This window comes from Anser anser (assembly GCF_964211835.1).
Source record: "Anser anser genome assembly, chromosome: 7".
Lineage (NCBI taxonomy): Eukaryota > Metazoa > Chordata > Aves > Anseriformes > Anatidae > Anser > Anser anser.
Genome location: NC_139727.1, coordinates 2,634,586 through 2,658,558, shown reverse-complemented (window position 1 = coordinate 2,658,558; position 23,973 = coordinate 2,634,586).

The window sequence follows — 23,973 nt, the reverse complement described above, 5'->3', positions numbered from 1 at the left end:
GCACTGCAGTGGGTCCAGAGAGTGCACTGGCACCAATGGGGATGCAGTGCAGTGAGTCCAGAGAGTGCACTGGCACCACTGGGGATGCACTGCAGTGAGTCCAGAGAGTGCACAGGCACCACTGGGGATGCAGTGCAGTGAGTCCAGAGACTGCACTGGCACCAACGGTGATGCACTGCAGTGAGTCCAGAGAGTGCACTGGCTCCACTGGGGATGCAGTGCACTGAGTCCAGAGAGTGCACTGGCACCACTGGAGATGCACTGCAGTGAGTCCAGAGAGTGCACTGGCACCATTGGGGATGCAGTGCACTGAGTCCAGAGAGTGCACTGGCACCACTGGATGCAGTGCACTGAGTCCAGAGAGTGCACTCTCAGCAGTGGGGATGCACTGCATTGAGTCCAAAGAGTGCACTGGCACAACAGGGGATGCAGTGCAGTGAGACCAGAGAGTGCACTGGCACCACTGGGGATCCAGTGCAGTGAGTGCAGAGAGTGCACTGGCTCCACTGGGGATGCAGTGCAGTGAGTCCAGAGAGTGCACTGGCACCACTGGGGATGCACTGCAGTGAGTCCTGAGAGTGCAATGGCACCACTAGGGATGCACTGCAATGAGTCCAGAGAGTGCACTGGCACCACTGTTGATGCAGTGCAGTGAGTGCAGAGAGTGCCCTTGCACCACTGGGGATGCACTGCAGTGAGTCCAGACAGTGCACTGGCACCACTGGGGATGCAGTTTAGTGAGTCCAGAGAGTGCACCGGCTCCAATGGGGATACACTGCAGACAGTCCAGAGAGTGCACTGGCTCCACTGGGGATGCAGTGCAGTGAGTCCAGAGAGTGCACTGGCACCATGGGGATGCACTGCAGTGAGTACAGAGAGTACTCTGGCACCACTGAGCTGCACTGCAGTGAGTCCAGAGATTGCACTGGCACCACTGGGGATGCACTGCAGTGAGTCCAGAGACTACACTGGCACCACTGGGGATGCAGTGCAGTGAGTCCAGAGAGTGCACTGGCACCACTGTTGATGCAGTGCAGTGAGTCCTGAGAGTGCAATGGCACCACAAGGGATGCAGTGCAGTGAGTCCAGAGAGTGCACTGGCACCACTGGTGATGCAGTGCAGTGAGTCCAGAGAGCCACTGGCTCCACTGGGGATGCAGTGCAGTGAGTCCAGAGACTGCACATGCACTACTGGGGATGCAGTGCAGTGAGTCCAGAGAGTGCACTGGCACCATTGGGGATGCAGTGCACTGAGTCCAGAGAGTGCACTGGCACCACTGGATGCAGTGCACTGAGTCCAGAGAGTGCACTCTCAGCAGTGTGGATGCACTGCAGTGAGTCCAAAGAGTGCACTGGCACAACAGGGGATGCAGTGCAGTGAGACCAGAGAGTGCACTGGCACTACTGGTGATCCAGTGCAGTGAGTGCAGAGAGTGCACTGGCTCCACTGGGGATGCAGTGCAGTGAGTCCAGAGAGTGCACTGGCACCACTGGGGATGCACTGCAGTGAGTCCTGAGAGTGAAATGGCACCACTGGGGATGCACTGCAGTGAGTCCAGAGAGTGCACTGGCACCACTGGGGATGCAGTGCAGTGAGTCCAGAGAGTGCACTGGCACCACTGGGGATGCAGTGCAGTGAGTCCAGAGAGTGCACTGGCACCACTGGGGATGCACCCCGGTGAGTTCAGAGAGTGCACTTGCACCACTGGGGATGCAGTGCAGTGAGTCCACAGAGTGCACTGGCACCACTGGGGATGCAGTGCAGTGAGTCCAGAGAGTGCACTGGCACCACTGGGGATGCACTGCAGTGAGTCCAGAGAGTGCACTGGCTCCACTGGGGATGCACTGCAGTGAGTCCAGAGAGTGCACTGACACCACTGGGGATGCAATGCAGTGAGTCCAGAGAGTGCAATGGAACCACTGGTGATGCAGTGCAGTGAGTCCAGAGAGCCACTGGCACCACTGGGGATGCAGTGCAGTGAGTCCAGAGACTACACATGCACCACTGGGGATGCAGTGCAGTGAGTCCAGAGAGTGCACTGGCACCACTGGTGATGCAGTGCCGTGAGTCCAGAGAATGCACTGGCACTAATGGGGATGCAGTGCAGTGACTCGAAAGAGTGCACTGGCACCACTGCGGATGCACTGCAGTGAGTCCGGAGAGTGCCCTGGCACCAATGGTGATGCAGTGCCGTGAGTCCAGAGAGTGCACTGGCACCACTGGGGATGCAGTTTAGTGAGTCCAGAGAGTGCACCGGCTCCAATGGAGATACACTGCAGTGAATCCAGAGAGTGCACTGGCACCACTGGGGATGCAGTGCAGTGAGTCCAGAGAGTGCACTGGCACCACTGGGGATGCAGTGCAGTGAGTCCAGAGAGTGCACTGGCACCAATGGAGATGCACTGCAGTGGGTCCAGAGAGTGCACTGGCACCACTGGGGATGCAGTGCAGTGAGTCCAGAGAGTGCACTGGCACCACTGGGGATGCACTGCAGTGAGTCCAGAGAGTGCACTGGCACCACTGGGGATGCAGTGCAGTGAGTCCAGAGACTGCACTGGCACCACTGGTGATGCACTGCAGTGAGTCCAGAGAGTGCACTGGCACCACTGGGGATGCAGTGCAGTGAGTCCAGAGAGTGCACTGGCACCAACTGGAGCTGCACTGCTGTGAGTCCTGAGATTGCACTGGCACCACTGGGGTTACAGTGCAGTGAGTCCAGAGACTACACAGGCACCACTGGGGTTGCACTGCAGTGAGTCCAGAGAGTACACTGGCACCACTGGGGATGCAGTGCAGTGAGTCCAGAGAGTGCACTCGCACCAGTGGGGATTCAGTGCAGTGAGTCCAGAGAGTGCACTGACACCACTGGGAATGCACTGCAGTGAGTACTGAGAGTGCACTGGCACCTAAGGGGCTGCACTGCAGTGAGTCCAGAGAGTGCACTGGCACCACTGGGGATGCAGTGCAGTGAGTCCAGAGAGTGCACTGGCACCAATGGGATGCACCCCGGTGAGTCCACAGAGTGCACTGGCACACACAGGGGATACACTGCAGTGAGTCCAGAGAGTGCACTGGCACCACATGGGATGCAGCACAGTGAGTCCAGAGAGTGAAGTGTCACCACTGGGGACGCAGCGCAGTGACTACAGAGAGTGCAATGGAACCACTGGGGATGCAGTGCAGTGAGTCCAGAGAGTGCACTGGCACCAGTTGGGATGCAGTGCAGTGGGTCCAGAGAGTGCACTGGCAACAATGGGGATGCAGTGCAGTGAGTCCAGAGACTGCACTGGCACCACCGGTGATGCACTGCAGTGAGTCCAGAGAGTGCACTGGCTCCACTGGGGATGCAGTGCAGTGAGTCCAGAGAGTGCACTGGCACCACTGGAGATGCACTGCAGTGAGTCCAGAGAGTGCACTGGCACCATTGCGGATGCAGTGCACTGAGTCCAGAGAGTGCACTGGCACCACTGGATGCAGTGCACTGAGTCCAGAGAGTGCACTCTCAGCAGTGGGGATGCACTGCATTGAGTCCAAAGAGTGCACTGGCACAACAGGGGATGCAGTGCAGTGAGACCAGAGAGTGCACTGGCACCACTGGGGATCCAGTGCAGTGAGTGCAGAGAGTGCACTGGCTCCACTGGTGATGCAGTGCAGTGAGTCCAGAGAGTGCACTGGCACAACAGGGGATGCACTGCAGTGAGTCCTGAGAGTGCAATGGCACCACTGGGGATGCACTGCAATGAGTCCAGAGAGTGCACTGGAACCACTGTTGATGCAGTGCAGTGAGTCCAGAGAGTGCCCTTGCACCATTGGGGATGCACTGCAGTGAGTCCAGACAGTGCACTGGCACCACTGGGGATGCAGTTTAGTGAGTCCAGAGAGTGCACCGGCTCCAATGGGGATACACTGCAGACAGTCCAGAGAGTGCACTGGCTCCACTGGGGATGCAGTGCAGTGAGTCCAGAGAGTGCACTGGCACCATGGGGATGCACTGCAGTGAGTACAGAGAGTACTCTGGCACCAATGAGCTGCACTGCAGTGAGTCCAGAGATTGCACTGGCACCACTGGGGATGCAGTGCAGTGAGTCCAGAGAGTGCACTGGCACCACTGTTGATGCAGTGCAGTGAGTCCTGAGAGTGCAATGGCACCACAAGGGATGCAGTGCAGTGAGTCCAGAGAGTGCACTGGCACCACTGGGGATGCAGTGCAGTGAGTCCAGAGAGCCAATGGCACCACTGGGGATGCAGTGCAGTGAGTCCAGAGACTGCACATGCACCACTGGGGATGCAGTGCAGTGAGTCCAGAGAGTGCACTGGCACCATTGGGGATGCAGTGCACTGAGTCCAGAGAGTGCACTGGCACCACTGGATGCAGTGCACTGAGTCCAGAGAGTGCACTCTCAGCAGTGTGGATGCACTGCAGTGAGTCCAAAGAGTGCACTGGCACAACAGGGGATGCAGTGCAGTGAGACCAGAGAGTGCACTGGCACTACTGGTGATCCAGTGCAGTGAGTGCAGAGAGTGCACTGGCTCCACTGGGGATGCAGTGCAGTGAGTCCAGAGAGTGCACTGGCACCACTGGGGATGCACTGCAGTGAGTCCTGAGAGTGAAATGGCACCACTGGGGATGCACTGCAGTGAGTCCACAGAGTGCACTGGCACCACTGGGGATGCAGTGCAGTGAGTCCAGAGAGTGCACTGGCACCAACTGGAACTGCACTGCTGTGAGTCCTGAGATTGCACTGGCACCACTGGGGTTGCACTGCAGTGAGTCCAGAGACTTCACAGGCACCACTGGGGATGCAGTGCAGTGAGTACAGAGAGTGCACTGGCACCACTGGGGATGCAGTTCAGTGAGTCCAGAGAGTGCACTGTCACCACTGGGGATGCAGTGCAGTGAGTCCAGAGAGTGCACTGGCACCAAAGGGGATTCACTGCAGTGAGTCCAGAGAGTGCACTGACACCACTGGGAATGCACTGCAGTGAGTACTGAGAGTGCACTGGCACCTAAGGGGCTGCACTGCAGTGAGTCCAGAGAGTGCACTGGCACCACTGGGGATGCACTGCAGTGAGTCCAGAGAGTGCACTGGCACCACTGGGGATGCAATGCAGTGAGTCCAGAGAGTGCACTGGCACCACTGTGGATGCAGTGCAGTGAGTCCACAGAGTGCACTGGCACACACAGGGGATACACTGCAGTGAGTCCAGAGAGTGCACTGGCTCCACTGGGGATGCAGTTCAGTGAGTCCAGAGAGTGCACTGGCACCACTGGGGATGCAATGCAGTGAGTCCAGAGACTACACATGCACCACTGGGGATGCAGTGCAGTGAGTCCAGAGAGTGCACTGGCACCACTGGGGATGCACTGCAGTGAGTCCAGAGAGTGCACTGGCACCACTGGGGATGCAGTGCAGTGAGTCCAGAGAGTGCACTGGCACCACTGGGGATGCACTGCAGTGAGTCCAGAGACTACACATGCACCACTGGGGATGCAGTGCAGTGAGTCCAGAGAGTGCACTGGCACCACTGGGGATGCAGTGCAGTGAGTCCAGAGAGTGCACTGTCACCACTGGAGATGCACTGCAGTGAGTCCAGAGAGTGCACTGGCTCCACTGGGGATGCACTGCAGTGAGTCCAGAGAGTGCACTGACACCACTGGGGATGCAATGCAGTGAGTCCAGAGAGTGCAATGGAACCACTGGTGATGCAGTGCAGTGAGTCCAGAGAGCCACTGGCACCACTGGGGATGCAGTGCAGTGAGTCCAGAGACTACACAAGCACCACTGGGGATGCAGTGCAGTGAGTCCAGAGTGTGCACTGGCACCACTGGTGATGCAGTGCCGTGAGTCCAGAGAGTACACTGGCACCACTGGGGTTGCAGTGCAGTGAGTCCAGAGAATTCACTGGCACTAATGGGGATGCAGTGCAGTGACTCGAAAGAGTGCACTGGCACCACTGCGGATGCACTGCAGTGAGTCCGGAGAGTGCCCTGGCACCAATGGTGATGCAGTGCAGTGAGTCCAGAGAGTGCACTGGCACCACTGGGGATGCAGTTTAGTGAGTCCAGAGAGTGCACCGGCTCCAATGGAGATACACTGCAGTGAATCCAGAGAGTGCACTGGCACCACTGGGGATGCAGTGCAGTGAGTCCAGAGATTGCACTGGCACCACTGGGGATGCAGTGCAGTGAGTCCAGAGAGTGCACTGGCACCACTGGAGATGCACTGCAGTGAGTCCAGAGAGTGCACTGGCTCCACTGGGGATGCAGTTCAGTGAGTCCAGAGAGTGCACTGGCACCACTGGGGATGCAATGCAGTGAGTCCAGAGACTACACATGCACCACTGGGGATGCAGTGCAGTGAGTCCAGAGAGTGCACTGGCACCACTGGTGATGCACTGCAGTGAGTCCAGAGAGTGCACTGGCACCACTGGGGATGCAGTGCAGTGAGTCCAGAGAGTGCACTGGCACCACTGGGGATGCACTGCAGTGAGTCCAGAGACTACACATGCACCACTGGGGATGCAGTGCAGTGAGTCCAGAGAGTGCACTGGCACCACTGGGGATGCAGTGCAGTGAGTCCAGAGAGTGCACTGTCACCACTGGAGATGCACTGCAGTGAGTCCAGAGAGTGCACTGGCTCCACTGGGGATGCACTGCAGTGAGTCCAGAGAGTGCACTGACACCACTGGGGATGCAATGCAGTGAGTCCAGAGAGTGCAATGGAACCACTGGTGATGCAGTGCAGTGAGTCCAGAGCGCCACTGGCACCACTGGGGATGCAGTGCAGTGAGTCCAGAGACTACACATGCACCACTGGGGATGCAGTGCAGTGAGTCCAGAGTGTGCACTGGCACCACTGGTGATGCAGTGCCCTGAGTCCAGAGAGTACACTGGCACCACTGGGGTTGCAGTGCAGTGAGTCCAGAGAATGCACTGGCACTAATGGGGATGCAGTGCAGTGACTCGAAAGAGTGCACTGGCACCACTGAGGATGCACTGCAGTGAGTCCAGAGAGTGCCCTGGCACCAATGGTGATGCAGTGCAGTGAGTCCAGAGAGTGCACTGGCAGCACTGGGGATGCAGTTTAGTGAGTCCAGAGAGTGCACCGGCTCCAATGGAGATACACTGCAGTGAATCCAGAGAGTGCACTGGCACCACTGGGGATGCAGTGCAGTGAGTCCAGAGAGTGCACTGGCACCACTGGGGATGCAGTGCAGTGAGTCCAGAGAGTGCACTGGCACCACTGGAGATGCACTGCAGTGAGACCAGAGAGTGCATTGGCACCATTGGGGATGCAGTGCAGTGAGTCCAGAGAGTGCACTGGCACCACTGGTGATGCACTGCAGTGAGTCCAGAGAGTGCACTGGCACCACTGGGGATGCAGTGCAGTGAGTCCAGAGAGTGCACTGGCACCACTGGGGATGCACTGCAGTGAGTCCAGAGACTACACATGCACCACTGGGGATGCAGTGCAGTGAGTCCAGAGAGTGCACTGGCACCACTGGAGATGCACTGCAGTGAGTCCAGAGAGTGCACTGGCTCCACTGGGGATGCACTGCACTGAGTCCAGAGAGTGCAATGGAACCACTGGGGATGCAGTGCAGTGAGTCCAGAGAGTGCACTGGCACCACTGGGGATGCAGTGCAGTGAGTCCTGAGAGTGCACTGGCACTTCTGGGTATGCAGTGCAGTGAGTGCAGAGAGTGCACTAGCACAACAGCGAATGCACTGCAGTGAGTCCAGAGAGTGCACTGGCACCACTGGGGATGCACTGCAGTGAGTCCAGAGACTGTACTGGCACCACTGGGGATGCAGTGCAGTGAGTCCAGAGAGTGCACTGGCACCACTGGTGATGCAGTGCAGTGAGTCCAGAGAGTACACTGGCACCACTGGGGATGCACTGCAGTGAGTCCAGAGAATGCACTGGCACTAATGGGGATGCAGTGCAGTGACTCGAAAGAGTGCACTGGCAAAACTGCGGATGCACTGCAGTGAGTCCAGAGAGTGCCCTGGCAACAATGGTGATGCAGTGCAGTGAGTCCAGAGAGTGCACTGGCACCACTGGGGATGCACTGCAGTGAGTCCAGAGAGTGCACTGGCACCACTGGGGATGCAGTGCAGTGAGTCCAGAGAGTGCACTGGCACCACTGGGGATGCACTGCAGTGAGTCCAGAGAGTGCACTGGCACCACTGGGGATGCACTGCAGTGAGTCCAGAGAGTGTACTGGCACCACAGGGGATGCACTGCAGTGAGTCCAGAGAGTGCACTGGCACCACAGGGGATGCACCCCGGTGAGTCCAGAGTGTGCACTGGCACCACTGGGGATGCACTGCAGTGAGTCCAGAGAGTGCACTTGCACCACTGTTGATGCAGTGCAGTGAGTCCAGAGAGTGCACTGGCACCACTGGGGATGCAGTGCAGTGAGTCCAGAGAGTGCACTGTCACCACTGGGGATGCAGTGCAGTGAGTCCAGAGAGTGCACTGGCACCAACTGGGGATGCAGTGCAGTGAGTCCAGAGAGTGCACTGGCCCCACTGGGGATGCAGTGCAGTGAGTCCAGAGAGTGCATTGGCACCACTGGGGATGCAGTGCAGTGAGTCCAGAGAGTGCACTGGCACCAATGGGGCTGCACTGCAGTGAGTCCAGAGAGTGCACTGGCACCACTGGGGATGCAGTGCAGTGAGTCCAGAGAGTGCACTGGCACCAATGGAGATGCACTGCAGTGAGTCCAGAGAGTGCACTGGCTCCACTGGGGATGCCCTGCACTGAGTCCAGAGAGTGCACTGGCACCATTGAGGATGCAATGCAGTGAGTCCAGAGAGTGCAATGGAACCACTGGGGATGCAGTGCAGTGAGTCCAGAGAGTGCACTGGCACCACTGGGGATGCACTGCAGTGAGTCCAGAGACTACACATGCACCACTGGGGATGCAGTGCAGTGAGTCCAGAGAGAGCACTGGCACCACTGGGGATGCAGTGCTGTGAGTCCAGAGAGTGCCCTGGCACCACAGGGGATACACTGCAGTGAGTCCAGAGAGTGCACTGGCACCACTGGGGATGCAGCACAGTGAGTCCAGAGAGTGCACTGTCACCACTGGGGATGCAGCGCAGTGACTACAGAGAGTGCACTGGCACCAAAAGGGATGCACTGCAGTGAGTCCAGAGAGTGCACTGGCACCACTGGGGATGCAGTGCAGTGGGTCCAGAGAGTGCACTGGCACCACTGGGGATGCAGTGCAGTGAGTCCAGAGACTGCACTGGCACCACTGGTGATGCACTGCAGTGAGTCCAGAGAGTTCACTGGCACCACTGGGGATGCAGTGCAGTGAGTCCAGAGATTGCACTGGCACCATTGGGGATGCAGTGCAGTGGGTCCAGAGAGTGCAGTGGCACCACTGGGGATGCACTGCAGTGAGTCCAGAGAGTGCACTGGCTCCACTGCGGATGCACTGCACTGAGTCCAGAGAGTGCACTGGCACCACTGGGGATGCAGTGCAGTGAGTCCAGAGAGTGCCCTTGCACCACTGGAGATGCAGTGCAGTGAGTCCAGACAGTGCACTGGCACCACTGGGGATGCAGTTTAGTGAGTCCAGAGAGTGCACCGGCTCCAATGGGGATACGCTGCAGACAGTCCAGAGAGTAAACTGCCTCCACTGGGGATGCAGTGCAGTGAGTCCAGACAGTGCACTGGCACCACTGGGAATGCACTGCAGTGAGTCCAGAGAGTACTCTGGCACCACTGAGCTGCACTGCAGTGAGTCCAGAGATTGCACTGGCACCACTGGGGATGCACTGCAGTGAGTCCAGAGACTACACTGGCACCAGTGGGGATGCAGTGCAGTGAGTCCAGAGAGTGCACTGGCACCACTGGGGATGCAGTGCACTGAGTCCAGAGAGTGCACTCTCAGCAGTGGGGATGCACTGCATTGAGTCCAAAGAGTGCACTGGCACCAGAGGGGATGCAGTGCAGTTAGACCAGAGAGTGCACTGGCACCACTGGGGATGCACTGCAGAGAGTCCAGAGAGTGCACTGGCACCACTGGGAATGCACTGCAGTGAGTCCTGAGAGTGCAATGGCACCACTGGGGATGCACTGCAGTGAGACCAGTGAGTGAAGTGGCACCACTGGGGATGCAGTGCAGTGAGTCCAGAGAGTGCACTGGCACTAATGGGGATGAAGTGCAGTGACTCGAAAGAGTGCACTGGCACCACTGCGGATGCACTGCAGTGAGTCCGGAGAGTGCCCTGGCACCAATGGTGATGCAGTGCAGTGAGTCCAGAGAGTGCACTGGCACCACTGGGGATGCAGTTTAGTGAGTCCAGAGAGTGCACCGGCTCCAATGGAGATACACTGCAGTGAGTCCAGAGAGTGCACCGGCACCACTGGGGATGCAGTGCAGTGAGTCCAGAGATTGCACTGGCACCACTGGGGATGCAGTGCAGTGAGTCCAGAGAGTGCACTGGCACTAATGGGGATGCACTGCAGTTAGTCCAGAGAGTGCACTGGCTCCACTAGGGATGCAGTGCAGTGAGTCCAGAGAGTGCACTGGCACCACTGGGGATGCACTGCAGTGAGTCCTGAGAGTGCAATGGCACCACAAGGGATGCACTGCAGTGAGTCCAGAGAGTGCACTGGCACCACTGGGGATGCAGTGCAGTGAGTCCAGAGAGTGCACTGGCACCAACTGGGGATGCAGTGCAGTGAGTCCAGAGAGTGCACTGGCACCACTGGGGATGCACTGCAGTGAGTCCAGAGAGTACACTGGCACCACTGGGAATGCACCCCCGTGAGTCCAGAGAGTGCATTGGCACCACTGGGGATGCAGTGCAGTGAGACCAGAGACTGCACTGGCACCACTGGGGTTTTAGTGCAGTGAGTCCAGAGAGTGCACTGGCACCAATGGTGATGCACTGCAGTGAGTCCAGAGAGTGCCCTTGCACCACTGGGGATAAACTGCAGTGAGTCCAGACAGTGCACTGGCACCACTGGGGATGCACTGCAGTGAGTACTGAGAGTGCAATGGCACCACAAGGGTTGCAGTGCAGTGAGTCCAGAGAGTGCACTGGCACCACTGGGGATGCACTGCAGTGAGTCCAGAGAGTGCACTGGCACCACTGGGGATGCAGTGCAGTGAGTCCAGAGAGTGCACCGGCACCAATGGAGATGCACTGCAGTGGGTCCAGAGAGTGCACTGGCACCACTGGGGATGCAGTGCAGTGAGTCCAGAGAGTGCACTGGCACCACTGGGGATGCACTGCAGTGAGTCCAGAGAGTGCACTGGCACCACTGGGGATGCAGTTCAGTGAGTCCAGAGACTGCACTGGCACCACTGGTGATGCACTGCAGTGAGTCCAGAGAGTGCACTGGCACCACTGGGGATGCAGTGCAGTGAGTCCAGAGAGTGCACTGGCACCACTGGGGATGCAGTGAACTGAGTCCAGAGAGTGCACTCTCAGCAGTGGGGATGCACTGCATTGAGTCCAAAGAGTGCACTGGCACCAGAGGGGATGCAGTGCAGTTAGACCAGAGAGTGCACTGGCACCACTGGGGATGCACTGCAGTGAGTCCAGTGAGTACAGTGGCACCACTGGGGATGCAGTGCAGTGAGTCCAGAGAGTGCACTGGCACCACTGGAGATGCACTGCAGTGAGTCCAGAGAGTGCGCTGGCTCCACTGGGGATGCACTGCACTGAGTCCAGAGAGTGCACTGGCACCACTGGGGATGCAATGCAGTGAGTCCAGAGAGTGCAATGGTACCACTGGGGATGCAGTTCAGTGAGTCCAGAGAGTGAGCTGGCACTTCTGGGGATGCAGTGCAGTGAGTGCAGAGAGTGCACTAGAACAACAGGGAATGCACTGCAGTGAGTCCAGAGAGTGCACTGGCACCACTGGGGATGCACTGCAGTGAGTCCAGAGACTGCACTGGCACCACTGGGGATGCACTGCAGTGAGTCCAGAGAGTGCACTGGCTCCACTAGGGATGCAGTGCAGTGAGTCCAGAGAGTACACTGGCACCACTGGGGATGCACTGCAGTGAGTCCAGAGAATGCACTGGCACTAATGGGGATGCAGTGCAGTGACTCGAAAGAGTGCACTGGCAAAACTGCGGATGCACTGCAGTGAGTCCAGAGAGTGCCCTGGCAACAATGGTGATGCAGTGCAGTGAGTCCAGAGAGTGCACTGGCACCACTGGGGATGCACTGCAGTGAGTCCAGAGAGTGCACTGGCACCACTGGGGATGCAGTGCAGTGAGTCCAGAGAGTGCACTGGCACCACTGGGGATGCACTGCAGTGAGTCCAGAGAGTGCACTGGCACCACTGGTGATGCACTGCAGTGAGTCCAGAGAGTGTACTGGCACCACAGGGGATGCACTGCAGTGAGTCCAGAGAATGCACTGGCTCTAATGGGGATGCAGTGCAGTGACTCGAAAGAGTGCACTGGCACCACTGCGGATGCACTGCAGTGAGTCTGGAGAGTGCCCTGGCACCAATGGTGATGCAGTGCAGTGAGTCCAGAGAGTGCACTGGCACAACAGGGGATGCACTGCAGTGAGTCCAGAGAGTGCACTGGCACCACTGGGGATGCAGTGCAGTGAGTCCAGAGAGTGCACTGGCACCACTGAGCTACACTGCAGTGAGTCCAGTAATTGCACTGGCACCACTGGAGATGCACTGCTGTGAGTCCAGAGACTACACTGGCACCACTGGGGATGCAGTGCAGTGAGTCCAGAGAGTGCACTGGCACCACTGTTGATGCAGTGCAGTGAGTCCAAAGAGTGCACTGGCACAACAGGGGATGCAGTGCAGTGAGACCAGAGAGTGCACTGGCACTACTGGTGATCCAGTGCAGTGAGTGCAGAGAGTGCACTGGCTCCACTGGGGATGCAGTGCAGTGAGTCCAGAGAGTGCAGTGGCACCACTGGGGATGCACTGCAGTGAGTCCTGAGAGTGAAATGGCACCACAGGGGATGCACTGCAGTGAGTCCACAGAGTGCACTGGCACCACTGGGGATGCAGTGCAGTGAGTCCAGAGAGTGCACTGGCACCAACTGGAACTGCACTGCTGTGAGTCCTGAGATTGCACTGGCACCACTGGGGTTACAGTGCAGTGAGTCCAGAGACTACACTGGCACCGCTGGGGTTGCACTGCAGTGAGTCCAGAGACTTCACAGGCACCACTGGGGATGCAGTGCAGTGAGTCCAGAGAGTGCACTGGCACCACTGGGGATGCAGTTCAGTGAGTCCAGAGAGTGCACTGTCACCACTGGGGATGCAGTGCAGTGAGTCCAGAGAGTGCACTGGCACCAAAGGGGATTCACTGCAGTGAGTCCAGAGAGTGCACTGACACCACTGGGAATGCACTGCAGTGAGTCCTGAGAGTGCACTGGCACCACTGTGGATGCAGTGCAGTGAGTCCAGAGAGTGCACTGGCACCACTGGGGATGCACTGCAGTGAGTCCAGAGAGTGCACTGGCACCACTGGGGATGCAATGCAGTGAGTCCAGAGAGTGCACTGGCACCACTGGGGATGCAGTGCAGTGAGTCCACAGAGTGCACTGGCACACACAGGGGATACACTGCAGTGAGTCCAGAGAATGCACTGGCTCCACTGGGGATGCAGTGCAGTGAGTCCAGAGAGTGCACTGGCACCACTGGGGATGCAATGCAGTGAGTCCAGAGACTACACATGCACCACTGGGGATGCAGTGCAGTGAGTCCAGAGAGTGCAGTGGCACCACTGGGGATGCACTGCAGTGAGTCCAGAGAGTGCACTGGCACCACTGGGGATGCAGTGCAGTGAGTCCAGAGAGTGCACTGGCACCACTGGGGATGCACTGCAGTGAGTCCAGAGACTACACATGCACCACTGGGGATGCAGTGCAGTGAGTCCAGAGAGTGCACTGGCACCACTGGGGATGCAGTGCAGTGAGTCCAGAGAGTGCACTGGCACCACTGGGGATGCAGTGCAGTGAGTCCAGAGAGTGCACTGGCACCACTGGTGATGCACTGCAGTGAGTCCAGAGAGTGCACTGGCACCACTGGGGATGCACTGCAGTGAGTCCAGAGAGTGCACTGACACCACTGGGGATGCAATGCAGTGAGTCCAGAGAGTGCAATGGAACCACTGGTGATGCAGTGCAGTGAGTCCAGAGAGCCACTGGCACCACTGGGGATGCAGTGCAGGGAGTCCAGAGACTACACATGCACCACTGGGGATGCAGTGCAGTGAGTCCAGAGAGTGCACTGGCACCACTGGTGATGCAGTGCCGTGAGTCCAGAGAGTACACTGGCACCACTGGGGTTGCAGTGCAGTGAGTCCAGAGAATGCACTGGCACTAATGGGGATGCAGTGCAGTGACTCGAAAGAGTGCACTGGCACCACTGCGGATGCACTGCAGTGAGTCCGGAGAGTGCCCTGGCACCAATGGTGATGCAGTGCAGTGAGTCCAGAGAGTGCACTGGCACCACTGGGGATGCAGTTTAGTGAGTCCAGAGAGTACACCGGCTCCAATGGAGATACACTGCAGTGAGTCCAGAGAGTGCACTGGCACCACTGGGGATGCAGTGCAGTGAGTCCAGAGATTGCACTGGCACCACTGGGGATGCAGTGCAGTGAGTCCAGAGAGTGCACTGGCACCACTGGGGTGCACTGCAGTTAGTCCAGAGAGTGCACTGGCTCCACTGGTGATGCAGTGCAGTGAGTCCAGAGAGTGCACTGGCACCACTGGGGATGCAGTGCAGTGAGTCCTGAGAGTGCAATGGCACCACAAGGGATGCACTGCAGTGAGTCCAGAGAGTGCACTGGCACCACTGGGGATGCAGTGCAGTGAGTCCAGAGAGTGCACTGGCACCAACTGGGGATGCAGTGCAGTGAGTCCAGAGAGTGCACTGGCACCCCTGGGGATGCACTGCAGTGAGTCCAGAGAGTGCACTGGCACCACTGGGAATGCACCCCCGTGAGTCCAGAGAGTGCATTGGCACCACTGGGGATGCAGTGCAGTGAGTCCAGAGACTGCACTGGCACCACTGGGGTTTTAGTGCAGTGAGTCCAGAGAGTGCACTGGCACCACTGTTGATGCAGTGCAGTGAGTCCAGAGAGTGCCCTTGCACCACTGGGGATAAACTGCAGTGAGTCCAGACAGTGCACTGGCACCACTGGGGATGCAGTGCAGTGAGTCCTGAGAGTGCAATGGCACCACAAGGGTTGCAGTGCAGTGAGTCCAGAGAGTGCACTGGCACCACTGGGGATGCACTGCTGTGAGTCCAGAGAGTGCACTGGCACCACTGGGGATGCAGTGCAGTGAGTCCAGAGAGTGCACTGGCACCAATGGAGATGCACTGCAGTGGGTCCAGAGAGTGCACTGGCACCACTGGGGATGCAGTGCAGTGAGTCCAGAGAGTGCACTGGCACCACCGGGGATGCACTGCAGTGAGTCCAGAGAGTGCACTGGCACCACTGGGGATGCACTGCAGTGAGTCCAGAGAGTGAACTGGCACCACTGGGGATGCAGTGCACTGAGTCCAGAGAGTGCACTCTCAGCAGTGGGGATGCACTGCATTGAGTCCAAAGAGTGCACTGGCACCAGAGGGGATGCAGTGCAGTTAGACCAGAGAGTGCACTGGCACCACTGGGGATGCACTGCAGAGAGTCCAGAGAGTGCACTGGCACCACTGGGGATGCACTGCAGTGAGTCCTGAGAGTGCAATGGCACCACTGGGGATGCACTGCAGTGAGTCCAGTGAGTGCAGTGGCACCACTGGGGATGCAGTGCAGTGAGTCCAGAGAGTGCACTGGCACTAATGGGGATGAAGTGCAGTGACTCGAAAGAGTGCACTGGCACCACTGCGGATGCACTGCAGTGAGTCCGGAGAGTGCCCTGGCACCAATGGTGATGCAGTGCAGTGAGTCCAGAGAGTGCACTGGCACCACTGGGGATGCAGTTTAGTGAGTCCAGAGAGTGCACCGGCTCCAATGGAGATACACTGCAGTGAGTCCAGAGAGTGCACCGGCACCACTGGGGATGCAGTGCAGTGAGTCCAGAGATTGCACTGGCACCACTGGGGATGCAGTGCAGTGAGTCCAGAGAGTGCACTGGCACTAATGGGGATGCACTGCAGTTAGTCCAGAGAGTGCACTGGCTCCACTAGGGATGCAGTGCAGTGAGTCCAGAGAGTGCACTGGCACCACTGGGGATGCAGTGCAGTGAGTCCTGAGAGTGCAATGGCACCACAAGGGATGCACTGCAGTGAGTCCAGAGAGTGCACTGGCACCACTGGGGATGCAGTGCAGTGAGTCCAGAGAGTGCACTGGCACCAACTGGGGATGCAGTGCAGTGAGTCCAGAGAGTGCACTGGCACCACTGGGGATGCAGTGCAGTGAGTCCAGAGAGTGCACTGGCACCACTGGGGATGCACTGCAGTGAGTCCAGAGACTACACATGCACCACTGGGGATGCAGTGCAGTGAGTCCAGAGAGTGCACTGGCACCACTGGGGATGCAGTGCAGTGAGTCCAGAGAGTGCACTGGCACCACTGGGGATGCAGTGCAGTGAGTCCAGAGAGTGCACTGGCACCACTGGTGATGCACTGCAGTGAGTCCAGAGAGTGCACTGGCACCACTGGGGATGCACTGCAGTGAGTCCAGAGAGTGCACTGACACCACTGGGGATGCAATGCAGTGAGTCCAGAGAGTGCAATGGAACCACTGGTGATGCAGTGCAGTGAGTCCAGAGAGCCACTGGCACCACTGGGGATGCAGTGCAGGGAGTCCAGAGACTACACATGCACCACTGGGGATGCAGTGCAGTGAGTCCAGAGAGTGCACTGGCACCACTGGTGATGCAGTGCCGTGAGTCCAGAGAGTACACTGGCACCACTGGGGTTGCAGTGCAGTGAGTCCAGAGAATGCACTGGCACTAATGGGGATGCAGTGCAGTGACTCGAAAGAGTGCACTGGCACCACTGCGGATGCACTGCAGTGAGTCCGGAGAGTGCCCTGGCACCAATGGTGATGCAGTGCAGTGAGTCCAGAGAGTGCACTGGCACCACTGGGGATGCAGTTTAGTGAGTCCAGAGAGTACACCGGCTCCAATGGAGATACACTGCAGTGAGTCCAGAGAGTGCACTGGCACCACTGGGGATGCAGTGCAGTGAGTCCAGAGATTGCACTGGCACCACTGGGGATGCAGTGCAGTGAGTCCAGAGAGTGCACTGGCACCACTGGGGTGCACTGCAGTTAGTCCAGAGAGTGCACTGGCTCCACTGGGGATGCAGTGCAGTGAGTCCAGAGAGTGCACTGGCACCACTGGGGATGCAGTGCAGTGAGTCCTGAGAGTGCAATGGCACCACAAGGGATGCACTGCAGTGAGTCCAGAGAGTGCACTGGCACCACTGGGGATGCAGTGCAGTGAGTCCAGAGAGTGCACTGGCACCAACTGGGGATGCAGTGCAGTGAGTCCAGAGAGTGCACTGGCACCCCTGGGGATGCAGTGCAGTGAGTCCAGAGAGTGCACTGGCACCACTGGGAATGCACCCCCGTGAGTCCAGAGAGTGCATTGGCACCACTGGGGATGCAGTGCAGTGAGTCCAGAGACTGCACTGGCACCACTGGGGTTTTAGTGCAGTGAGTCCAGAGAGTGCACTGGCACCACTGTTGATGCAGTGCAGTGAGTCCAGAGAGTGCCCTTGCACCACTGGGGAAAAACTGCAGTGAGTCCAGACAGTGCACTGGCACCACTGGGGATGCAGTGCAGTGAGTCCTGAGAGTGCAATGGCACCACAAGGGTTGCAGTGCAGTGAGTCCAGAGAGTGCACTGGCACCACTGGGGATGCACTGCTGTGAGTCCAGAGAGTGCACTGGCACCACTGGGGATGCAGTGCAGTGAGTCCAGAGAGTGCACTGGCACCAATGGAGATGCACTGCAGTGGGTCCAGAGAGTGCACTGGCACCACTGGGGATGCAGTGCAGTGAGTCCAGAGAGTGCACTGGCACCACTGGGGATGCAGTGCAGTGAGTCCAGAGACTGCACTGGCACCACTGGGGATGCAGTGCAGTGAGTCCAGAGAGTGCACTGGCACCACTGGGGATGCAGTGCAGTGAGTCCAGAGAGTGCACTGGCACCACTGGAGATGCACTGCAGTGAGTCCAGAGAGTGCACTGGCACCACTGGGGATGCACTGCACTGAGTCCAGAGAGTGCACTGGCACCACTGGGGATGCAATGCAGTGAGTCCAGAGAGTGCAATGGAACCACTGGGGATGCACTGCAGTGAGTCCAGAGAGTGCACTGGCACCACTGGGGATGCAGTGCAGTGAGTCCTGAGAGTGCACTGGCACTTCTGGGGATGCAGTGCAGTGAGTGCAGAGAGTGCACTAGCACAACAGGGAATGCACTGCAGTGAGTCCAGAGAGTGCACTGGCACCACTGGGGATGCACTGCAGTGAGTCCAGAGACTGCACTGGCACCACTGGGGATGCAGTGCAGTGAGTCCAGAGAGTGCACTGGCACCACTGGTGATGCAGTGCAGTGAGTCCAGAGAGTACACTGGCACCACTGGGGATGCACTGCAGTGAGTCCAGAGAATGCACTGGCACTAATGGTGATGCAGTGCAGTGACTCGAAAGAGTGCACTGGCAAAACTGCGGATGCACTGCAGTGAGTCCAGAGAGTGCCCTGGCAACAATGGTGATGCAGTGCAGTGAGTCCAGAGAGTGCAATGGCACCACAAGAGTTGCACTGCAGTGAGTCCAGAGAGTGCACTGGCACCACTGGGGATGCAGTGCAGTGAGTCCAGAGAGTGCACTGGCACCACTGGGGATGCACTGCAGTGAGTCCAGAGATTGCACTGGCATCACTGGGCATGCACTGCAGTGAGTCCAGAGAGTGTACTGGCACCACAGGGGATGCACTGCAGTGAGTCCAGAGAGTGCACTGGCACCACAGGGGATGCACCCCGGTGAGTCCAGAGTGTGCACTGGCACCACTGGGGATGCACTGCAGTGAGTCCAGAGAGTGCACTGGCCCCACTGGGGATGCAGTGCAGTGAGTCCAGAGAGTGCACTGGCACCAACTGGGGATGCAGTGCAGTGAGTCCAGAGAGTGCACTGGCCCCACTGGGGATGCAGTGCAGTGAGTCCAGAGAGTGCACTGGCACCAACTGGGGATGCAGTGCAGTGAGTCCAGAGAGTGCACTGGCCCCACTGGGGATGCAGTGCAGTGAGTCCAGAGAGTGCACTGGCACCACTGGGAATGCACCCCGGTGAGTCCAGAGAGTTCACTGGCACTACTGGGGATGCAGTGCAGTGAGTCCAGAGATTGCACTGGCACCATTGGGGATGCAGTGCAGTGGGTCCAGAGAGTGCAGTGGCACCACTGGGGATGCACTGCAGTGAGTCCAGAGAGTGCACTGGCTCCACTGGGGATGCAGTGCAGTGAGTCCAGAGAGTGCACTGGCACCACTGGGGTTGCAGTGCAGTGAGTCCAGAGAGTGCCCTTGCACCACTGGGGATGCAGTGCAGTGAGTCCAGACAGTGCACTGGCACCACTGGGGATGCAGTTTAGTGAGTCCAGAGAGTGCACTGGCACCACTGGGAATGCACTGCAGTGAGTCCAGAGAGTACTCTGGCACCACTGAGCTGCACTGCAGTGAGTCCAGAGATTGCACTGGCACCACTGGGGATGCACTGCAGTGAGTCCAGAGACTACACATGTACCACTGGGGATGCAGTGCAGTGAGTCCTGAGAGTGCACTGGCACCACTGGGGATGCAGTGCACTGAGTCCAGAGAGTGCACTCTCAGCAGTGGGGATGCACTGCATTGAGTCCAAAGAGTGCACTGGCACCAGAGGGGATGCAGTGCAGTGAGACCAGAGAGTGCACTGGCACCACTGGGGATGCAGTGCACTGAGTCCAGAGAGTGCACTGGCACCACTGGGGATGCACTGCAGTGAGTCCTGAGAGTGCAATGGCACCACTGGGGATGCAGTGCAGTGAGTCCAGAGAGTGCACTGGCACCACTGGGGATGCAGTGCAGTGAGCCCAGAGAGTGCACTGGCACCAACTGGAGCTGCACTGCTTTGAGTCCTGAGATTGCACTGGCACCACTGGGGTTACAGTGCAGTGAGTCCAGAGACTACACAGGCACCACTGGGGTTGCACTGCAGTGAGTCCAGAGACTTCACATTCACCACTGGGGATGCACTGCAGTGAGTCCAGAGAGTGCACTGGCACCAGTGGGGATTCACTGCAGTGAGTCCAGAGAGTGCACTGACACCACTGGGAATGCACTGCAGTGAGTACTGAGAGTGCACTGGCACCTAAGGGGCTGCACTGCAGTGAGTCCAGAGAGTGCACTGGCACCACTGGGGATGCAGTGCAGTGAGTCCAGAGAGTGCACTGGCACCAATGGGATGCAGTGCAGTGAGTCCACAGAGTGCACTGGCACACACAGGGGATACACTGCAGTGAGTCCAGAGAGTGCACTGGCACCACAGGGGATGCAGCACAGTGAGTCCAGAGAGTGAAGTGTCACCACTGGGGACGCAGCGCAGTGACTACAGAGAGTGCAATGGAACCACTGGGGATGCAGTGCAGTGAGTCCAGAGAGTGCACTGGCACCAGTGGGGATGCACTGCAGTGGGTCCAGAGAGTGCACTGGCACCAATGGGGATGCAGTGCAGTGAGTCCAGAGAGTGCACTGGCACCACTGGTGATGCACTGCAGTGAGTCCAGAGAGTGCACTGGCACCACTGGGGATGCAGTGCAGTGAGTCCAGAGACTGCACTGGCACCACCGGTGATGCACTGCAGTGAGTCCAGAGAGTGCACTGGCTCCACTGGGGATGCAGTGCACTGAGTCCAGAGAGTGCACTGGCACCACTGGAGATGCACTGCAGTGAGTCCAGAGAGTGCACTGGCACCATTGGGGATGCAGTGCACTGAGTCCAGAGAGTGCACTGGCACCACTGGATGCAGTGCACTGAGTCCAGAGAGTGCACTCTCAGCAGTGGGGATGCACTGCATTGAGTCCAAAGAGTGCACTGGCACAACAGGGGATGCAGTGCAGTGAGACCAGAGAGTGCACTGGCACCACTGGGGATCCAGTGCAGTGAGTGCAGAGAGTGCACTGGCTCCACTGGGGATGCAGTGCAGTGAGTCCAGAGAGTGCACTGGCACCACTGGGGATGCACTGCAGTGAGTCCAGAGATTGCACTGGCACCATTGGGGATGCAGTGCAGTGGGTCCAGAGAGTGCAGTGGCACCACTGGGGATGCACTGCAGTGAGTCCAGAGAGTGCACTGGCTCCACTGCGGATGCACTGCACTGAGTCCAGAGAGTGCACTGGCACCACTGGGGATGCAGTGCAGTGAGTCCAGAGAGTGCCCTTGCACCACTGGAGATGCAGTGCAGTGAGTCCAGACAGTGCACTGGCACCACTGGGGATGCAGTTTAGTGAGTCCAGAGAGTGCACCGGCTCCAATGGGGATACGCTGCAGACAGTCCAGAGAGTAAACTGCCTCCACTGGGGATGCAGTGCAGTGAGTCCAGACAGTGCACTGGCACCACTGGGAATGCACTGCAGTGAGTCCAGAGAGTACTCTGGCACCACTGAGCTGCACTGCAGTGAGTCCAGAGATTGCACTGGCACCACTGGGGATGCACTGCAGTGAGTCCAGAGAGTGCACTGGCACCACTGGGGATGCAGTGCACTGAGTCCAGAGAGTGCACTCTCAGCAGTGGGGATGCACTGCATTGAGTCCAAAGAGTGCACTGGCACCAGAGGGGATGCAGTGCAGTTAGACCAGAGAGTGCACTGGCACCACTGGGGATGCACTGCAGAGAGTCCAGAGAGTGCACTGGCACCACTGGGGATGCACTGCAGTGAGTCCTGAGAGTGCAATGGCACCACTGGGGATGCACTGCAGTGAGTCCAGTGAGTGCAGTGGCACCACTGGGGATGCAGTGCAGTGAGTCCAGAGAGTGCACTGGCACTAATGGGGATGAAGTGCAGTGACTCGAAAGAGTGCACTGGCACCACTGCGGATGCACTGCAGTGAGTCCGGAGAGTGCCCTGGCACCAATGGTGATGCAGTGCAGTGAGTCCAGAGAGTGCACTGGCACCACTGGGGATGCAGTTTAGTGAGTCCAGAGAGTGCACCGGCTCCAATGGAGATACACTGCAGTGAGTCCAGAGAGCGCACCGGCACCACTGGGGATGCAGTGCAGTGAGTCCAGAGATTGCACTGGCACCACTGGGGATGCAGTGCAGTGAGTCCAGAGAGTGCACTGGCACTAATGGGGATGCACTGCAGTTAGTCCAGAGAGTGCACTGGCTCCACTAGGGATGCAGTGCAGTGAGTCCAGAGAGTGCACTGGCACCACTGGGGATGCAGTGCAGTGAGTCCAGAGAGTGCACTGGCACCAACTGGGGATGCAGTGCAGTGAGTCCAGAGAGTGCACTGGCACCACTGGGGATGCAGTGCAGTGAGTCCAGAGAGTGCACTGGCACCACTGGGAATGCACCCCCGTGAGTCCAGAGAGTGCATTGGCACCACTGGGGATGCAGTGCAGTGAGACCAGAGACTGCACTGGCACCACTGGGGTTTTAGTGCAGTGAGTCCAGAGACTGCACTGGCACCAATGGTGATGCACTGCAGTGAGTCCAGAGAGTGCCCTTGCACCACTGGGGATAAACTGCAGTGAGTCCAGACAGTGCACTGGCACCACTGGGGATGCACTGCAGTGAGTACTGAGAGTGCAATGGCACCACAAGGGTTGCAGTGCAGTGAGTCCAGAGAGTGCACTGGCACCACTGGGGATGCACTGCAGTGAGTCCCGAGAGTGCACTGGCACCACTGGGGATGCAGTGCAGTGAGTCCAGAGAGTGCACCGGCACCAATGGAGATGCACTGCAGTGGGTCCAGAGAGTGCACTGGCACCACTGGGGATGCAGTGCGGTGAGTCCAGAGAGTGCACTGGCACCACTGGGGATGCACTGCAGTGAGTCCAGAGAGTGCACTGGCACCACTGGGGATGCAGTTCAGTGAGTCCAGAGACTGCACTGGCACCACTGGTGATGCAGTGCAGTGAGTCCAGAGAGTGCACTGGCACCACTGGGGATGCACTGCAGTGAGTCCAGAGAATGCACTGGCACTAATGGTGATGCAGTGCAGTGACTCGAAAGAGTGCACTGGCAAAACTGCGGATGCACTGCAGTGAGTCCAGAGAGTGCACTGGCACCACTGGTGATGCAATGCAGTGAGTCCAGAGAGTGCAATGGAACCACTGGGGATGCAGTTCAGTGAGTCCAGAGAGTGCACTGGCACTTCTGGGGATGCAGTGCAGTGAGTGCAGAGAGTGCACTAGCACAACAGGGAATGCACTGCAGTGAGTCCAGAGAGTACTCTGGCACCACTGAGCTGCACTGCAGTGAGTCCAGAGATTGCACTGGCACCACTGGGGATGCACTGCAGTGAGTCCAGAGACTACACTGGCACCAGTGGGGATGCAGTGCAGTGAGTCCAGAGAGTGCACTGGCACCACTGGGGATGCAGTGCACTGAGTCCAGAGAGTGCACTCTCAGCAGTGGGGATGCACTGCATTGAGTCCAAAGAGTGCACTGGCACCAGAGGGGATGCAGTGCAGTTAGACCAGAGAGTGCACTGGCACCACTGGGGATGCAGTGCAGTGAGTCCAGAGAGTGCACTGGCACCACTGGGGATGCACTGCAGTGAGTCCTGAGAGTGCAATGGCACCACTGGGGATGCACTGCAGTGAGTCCAGTGAGTGCAGTGGCACCACTGGGGATGCAGTGCAGTGAGTCCAGAGAGTGCACTGGCACCAACTGGAGCTGCACTGCTGTGAGTCCTGAGATTGCACTGGCACCACTGGGGTTGCAGTGCAGTGAGTCCAGAGAATGCACTGGCACTAATGGGGATGCAGTGCAGTGACTCGAAAGAGTGCACTGGCACCA